We start from the raw sequence: 6,597 nt of genomic DNA, 5'->3' as shown, positions 1-6,597 counted from the left end.
CCTCGGGGCTTTCGTGCCCACTGTTTCTTCTGCCTGAAACTCTCTTTCCCAGATCTTTCCATGACTACCTCTCGCACCCCTCTAGCTCAGATGTCCTTCCTCAGACAGGCAACACTGAACTTCACCCTCCTTTACCTCAGCCCCATTCCTGCTGTGATTTCCCCAGAGCACTTTCACTGCCGGAAACCATTTTAGTATCTGCACCCCTCCTCCAGGATAAGCTTCATAGTGGAGTTGGAATGCCTTGCTCGAGGTTGTGTCCCCACACCCTGTACCAAATAGGTGCTCCATAAATATTCAGTGAGTACATGAATGACTAAACGTGACTTCAGACAAGAGCCCGTGACTACTTTGGAGGCTGGAAACTTCCTACAGCCACTGTCTGGGGAATTCAAAGAGAAGATGGAAGGAGAAAGGGAGTCTAGAAACTCACCAGGTTTCCCCACTGGCAAGGTTCACAGGAAAAGTCCAACTCCAGAATTGCAGTGTGTCACAAAAAAGAAAAAGTAGAGTAAAAGAGGGAAGGAGGAAGGGAGGGAGGAGGGGGAGGAAAAACCTGGGGGTTTAAGTTCAAGACAATAAGGATGGGAAAGAGGCCTTTGAGAGAGAGTCCAGTGATCCAGAGAGCACAAGTTGCTAATAAGGGGATGAGGAAGGGAGAGACCGTGTTTACACCTGTGTTCTTTCCTGATCGTTAGAATAAGCTTTAACATTTCTATGCTAAATTTGACTGCATTTTTCCTTTGGTTCTAGTTAGTCTAATTATGGTCTTAGACCTTCAGAGATGGCATAGGAAGGTGTGAGATGTCCAGTGTGGGTTTGGTTTTCACCACACGCCACCCCCCCCCCAGTCCATTTACTATAGTAGTTGCAGAAACACTCTCTTCTACTGAACTAAGACAACCCAGCCTGGCCCAAATCAATCAAATTTCTACAGTAGACCTAATTTCATGATGTTCCCTATCCAGCCCCCCCCCCTTTTACTGGTCTCTACCTTCCTGCTTACTGGGACATGGCAGCTGGTGTTGGTTGTGTATCTGTTTATACCCTCATCATGCAAATGTCCGTGAGTGAATCTGATTTTGCCCAGTTTTGCTCTGAGATTTGGACCCTTGTCTTTAGTTGTCTGTCTCTCCAGAGACCTGCTTAGCACGCTAGAGTTCCTCGATACGTGTTGTCACATACCTAGCCACAAAATAGATTTCTTTTATCCCCAGTCACTAGTAAGGGCTCCTGTTTGGTCTCAATGCCTTGAATTAGCTGCAACAGTGAGCAGAGGGGAAGTGAGTGGGGACGGAAGGTAGTGGCGGGCACCAGGGATGGGTAAGAAGCAGACAGGAAGGGACTGGAAGCCGCTTCTCCCCAAATCCCCATGACTTCTACGTACAGCCTGCTACTTCTTTTGGTCAGTGCCTGTAAAAAATCCTCACCAACCCTTGAAATTTCCTTACTGCTCCCAAATAGTGTACCTCTAGATGGAGCAGAAGCTCTTAGGCATGTCTGGGGCTGAGTGCCGGGAGAACTTTCTCTTACTACCTTGCTGTAAGAACTCAGGAAAGTCACTGAAAGTCTCTGGGCCTCAGTGTCCTCATCTCTAAAATGGGTACAATAATGTCTAAGGTAGATAATATTTTCTACTTCTAAAGGTCATTTTGAGGAAACACATGTGAAATAGGGATTATGACATCTACCCACTTTTCAAGATGAAGGAGATGTTGATACGGATGGTGTAGATGGTGTAACTGACTGGGTTACCACCAACCAGTCTGTCACTTTTCCTTTATGGCTCCATACTCTGAACTCTGCTCCTGGGACTTGAGGGCACTAGAATGTCAGAATTAAGAAACAAAGGATAAGGGACAAAAACTGCCCTGACAGAGTGGGAGAAAAGAAGAGACTACAGGGGTTAGGTCAAGTAGAATCATTAAGATGGATTTGGTTGGTTGGTTGGTTGGTTGGTTTTAAAAGATTACAGATTTAAAAGACATCAGATAATTAAAACTGCAAGGCACAATGAACTTTGCTAACAAAATTTCATCTCTCTCACCACTCAAGCACATCCTGAATTCAGGCAAAAAGAGAGAGAGAGAGAAAGAAAAGACCTCATAGTTATAATACTGTACCTCTACTTTTTGTTAGCTTGTTTTTAACCTCTGCAAAGTTAGTCATTTACTTCGACAGGGGTCAGCAGATTTTTCCGTAAAGGGCAAGATAGTAAACACTTTGGGATTTCTGAGTTCACTTCTGCTGTTGTTGCCTGAAAGCAGCCATAGTCGATAAAAAATGTGTGTGATTGTGTTCCAATAAAACTTTATCAGCGGGCATGGGAAATTGAATTTCATGTCATTTTCCTGGGTCACAAAATATTTTTTAAACTTTTTTTCAACCATTTAAGAAAGGAAAATCCACTTAACTTGTGTACTATTAAAAGGATTAAAGAAGATAATTTAGGTGATACACACAAACTTTATTTAACACTTCATGAACTGAGTAATCTCCATTCTCAAGGCCCCAGAGAGCTGCAACATGGGGTGGGAGGCAGAAGCTTCTGCAGGATAAAGAATGAACAGCAGGAAGAGAAAAATAGAAAGGGAATCAGGAAGAAAGAGATAAGTATAGAGTTCAGAGTCGGCTTGGGCGTTTGGGATTGGCTGGCTGGATATACCGCGTTTCTAGTTAAGAGGGACATTTACAGGGACTCGAAAGATACCTAGTTTTCTTTTCTTTTTTCTTTTCTTTTCTTTTCAAGATATTTATTTATTTATTTATCAGAGAGAGAAGGAGAGAGAGCGAGTGCACAAGCAGGGGGAGCAGCAGAGGGAGAAGCAGCCTCCCCATTGAGCAAGGAGCCCCATGCGGGACTCAATCCCAGGACCCTGGGATCATGACCTAAGCTGAAGGCAGACGTACTTAACTGACTGAGCCACCCAGGTGACCCAGTACCTAGGCTTCGGTTTGCCGATGTGGCACCCCTGGCATAAACAGCTCCATCTTGGACCTAGAAATTTATTTCATCAGTATAAAAACAGGCCGCTGGAGCAGATTTGACGTGAGAGCCATAGTTTGCTGACCTCTGTGGTATATATTACTGGAGTCCCCCCTTAAATTTTAGGAGACTGTCCAGGAAATTTGAGGAATCTACTCAGTAGCAATTTTGTCAAACTTGGAAAGAATCAACACGTGCATACGAATGAAATTGTCTTCTTGATGGAAATTGAATTTTCACATGAAATTTAATTTTAATTTTCACATAAAAATTCTGAAACAAATAAGAGCTCCCCGAGAGCCTACAACCTAGGTGCCCTTGGACGGGTTTGTGCTGCTGTCCGGGGAAGAGCGAGAAAACTGAGAGAGGTGCTTCTGCTGGGCGTTACTCCCGAGCTTGGGTTCGGCCTATAAATTGGTGAGCTTTCATGGATTTGTAAATCTTTAGAATGTAAGAGGGAAAAAAGGAACAGGAGGAAGAACAAATCATGTGTTTCCCTCATAGCCTAGATAAATCTGCATTTTAAGTGTGCAGTTTGTGCATAAACATAACCCGGAAGGCGAGTTTACAGGCAGGTGCCCTCCGTGGTAATCGCTCTATTGATCTGCTAATGCCTGGATGCATGTAAATCCACGGAGCGCTCATTTGCACAACTTTATTGGTTCTAAAGGGAATGATTCACTTTGCTGTTTAAATACCTGCTACCTGTTAATTGTTCTTCCGAGGCCTCTGTACCTCTCCCAGTAGCATACATTTGCTTATAATCACTGCACGGATATTTTACCCCCTCTGGCTTGCTAAGGAAGAAAGACTAAAACAAATGATAAGAAAATATAATTTCCCAAAGAAGAGTCGCTCCCGATGGTCTAGTTTCAACTGAAGCATCTGTCAAACCGGTCAGCTGCTATTTCTGGGCCACGCCGTGAACAACCGGATGCGATGTATTGCGCTCCGTCTCAGTGGATTTTGGAACATTCATCTATGGAAGTAATATGCACATGTTCTGCACTGTTTTTCCTTTTGTTTCCTTCTATTTCCTTATTACTCATTTTGTTCTTTCTTTTATATTCCTTATTTCATGGTTAGTCTTTCAGTTATCTCCTTTGGAGTACTTCTTGCTTTTACACAATTCTCCACCAGGATCATCTCTTAGCATGTAAATCCGTGAGTCACTGAGGTTCTTCAATGAGAGAGGAGGACCACGGTGGTGGTTTAGCACAGAGAGGAGGCCCATGACATCAGCTGGATGCAGGGACAGACATGGAGGAGGGACACGGTGGGCGCTGGCTGGGTCTGATGGATCTTGTCTGATTGTGCAAGTAAATACGAAACAAATGTGAAAGTAAGAAGCAACCCCTGAGACAAGATGACTTTTCTAATGATCTTGGGTGTCAGCGGAAACAGAGACATGTGGAATTGGTTCATTTGAAGTGAGTTCAGTGAAGGAATCTTTTGCAAAAGTTTGGGCCGATGTAAGGAAAGCAAAAACAAGCCATTGCCAGCACCTGGAGATAGACAGGGAGAGCCATCGGGCAAGAGCTGTGACCTTCAGACTGCGTCCCGTGACCACCCGGTAGAATGGAAGTTGGAGAACAGAGATGCTGACTCCTTTCCCCCCTCCTTGCACTCTCCTGCTGGCGTTCCAGATGGTCAGATCACAGCTGGTGGCCCGATGGGTCAGCCTCCCAGGGCCCAGGGCCAAGTGGGGAGGAAGAGAGGAAGATGCGGGGTGGGGGGGGGGCAGAAGAAAGGAATCCACCAAAAGAAGTAATAGTATCATCTCGTATAATAAGAGATTGATGCCTTTTACGTGGATTCCAAGAATATAGATTATGTTTTGCCTTTCACTCTTACTGAAAGCAGGAATCTTATCTCATTCATCTTTGCCTTTTTAGCATTTGCCTTGAACAAAGGAGATAGGTCTCACAGCCAAACTTTTGTTATCGGAAAGTTTATAAACTCAGAGCAGGCAAGGACTAATTCCTCGTTTTGCAGATGAGGAAACTGAGGCCCAGAATGACTCAACAGTCTTCTCAAGGTCACTTAGCTGCAGATCCTGGATAAGAGTGCAGTTTGGTGAAAACCTTGTTTTCAACTTGATTCCTAAAGTTTGTGGGATTTCTTTTTCCTAAAGAATCAGTTCCCCCAAGTTATTTTACAATATACCGATTTGCTTTTTCAAACAAATACTTAGTACCCACAGTGGCCAGACACTGTTTCCGATGCTGGGGACTCAGTAGTGAACTAAACAGACAAAAAAAATCCCTGACCTTGCAGAGCCTACATTTTAGTCAAGGCAGACAGACAATGAACAGATCAATTTAAAAATGTAGAGAGTATGTCAGATGGGATAAGGGGACTATGGCAAAATGCAAAACAGACAAGGGGTTGAGCTGCCAGAGAAAGCCTCCTGAGAAGGTAATATTTGAATAAGAAAGATGGGGGCGCCTGGGTAGCGCAGTCGTTAAAGCGTCTGCCTTCGGCTCAGGGCGTGGTCCTGGCGTTCCGGGATCGAGTCCCACATCGGGCTCCTCCGCTGGGAGCCTGCTTCTTCCTCTCCCACTCCCCCTGCTGTGTTCCCTCTCTCGCTGGCTGTCTCTGTCAAATAAATAAATAAAATCTTAAAAAAAAAAAAAAAAAAAAAAGAAAGATGGGGTGAATTTTCTGGATATATGTACCTGGGTCAGTAGATCAGTTGATTGACCTGTCTACCGATTGATCTGTCTACCTACCTATCATCCATCTAATCTATCAAGCCACCTGGGAGAAGAGAGTTCTAGGCAAATTCAGAGACCCCAATACAGGAGCATCCTGGGATGTTCGGGGAAGAATGAGGAGGCCTGTGTGGCCAGATTGGGTGTTTGAGGGAGAGGCCTGTAATGAGATGAGGTAACAGGAGAGGGAAGTCGTGGTAATAGTTGTTTAGGATCTTGGAGGCCATTGGACATTGCTTTTACTGGAAGGGAGGTGGGAAGACTGGGAGGGTTGGGGCTTGCCCAGGGGAATGAAAAGACCTTCGGTATCACTGAGAGCACTCATACTGCCATGTGAAGGGACCAAAGGAAGAGCAGTGAGACCAACCAGAGAAATCATTGCAGTTACAGCAAAGCCGAAATAGCTTTTTTTGTTGTCTTTAAATAGAAAAAGTAATCCATACCTATTATTAGAAAAAACACTCAAGCAACATTAAAAATGTGGAAAAAAATTCAAATGAAAATTATATCTAATCTCAGCATCCAGGCATAGCAGCTATTCACATAGCGGTATATAATCTTGCAGGATTTTTTTGAATCCAATGCTGAGATCATAGTATGTATAATTTTCCTGTGTAACAAAATGCTATGCACATCTTTAAATATCAACAAATATAGATCTACATCATTAATTTTAATAACCATAGTGTATTCCACTGGAAAGTTCTACCACGTTGTTTAATTCTTTATTGATGGACACTTAGATTGTTTCACTATTATATACAAAGCAGTGGGCCTCCCAATAATGCCCCTTCTGACATTTCTGTACAGCAGAGCAGGTCAGGACTGTTATCCTTTCCTTATATTTATTGACGGGTAGACTCATGTGTGCAGCCAATTGGTAATATGGATGGCATC

The 6,597-nt window shown here is 43.8% G+C and overlaps 1 protein-coding gene across 1 annotated transcript in view; it reads left to right on the top strand.

Moving 5' to 3' along the window:
• Positions 1-6,597, top strand: part of EGFLAM (EGF like, fibronectin type III and laminin G domains) — a 178,361-nt gene that overhangs the window by 102,719 nt on the left and 69,045 nt on the right. The gene's annotated exons all lie outside the window — the stretch shown is intronic.

Source organism: Ursus maritimus, unplaced genomic scaffold (assembly GCF_017311325.1).
Source record: "Ursus maritimus isolate PB19 unplaced genomic scaffold, ASM1731132v1 scaffold_15, whole genome shotgun sequence".
Lineage (NCBI taxonomy): Eukaryota > Metazoa > Chordata > Mammalia > Carnivora > Ursidae > Ursus > Ursus maritimus.
The sequence above is the reverse complement of the archived record's forward strand: the minus strand, read 5'-3'. Positions and strand labels throughout refer to the sequence as shown.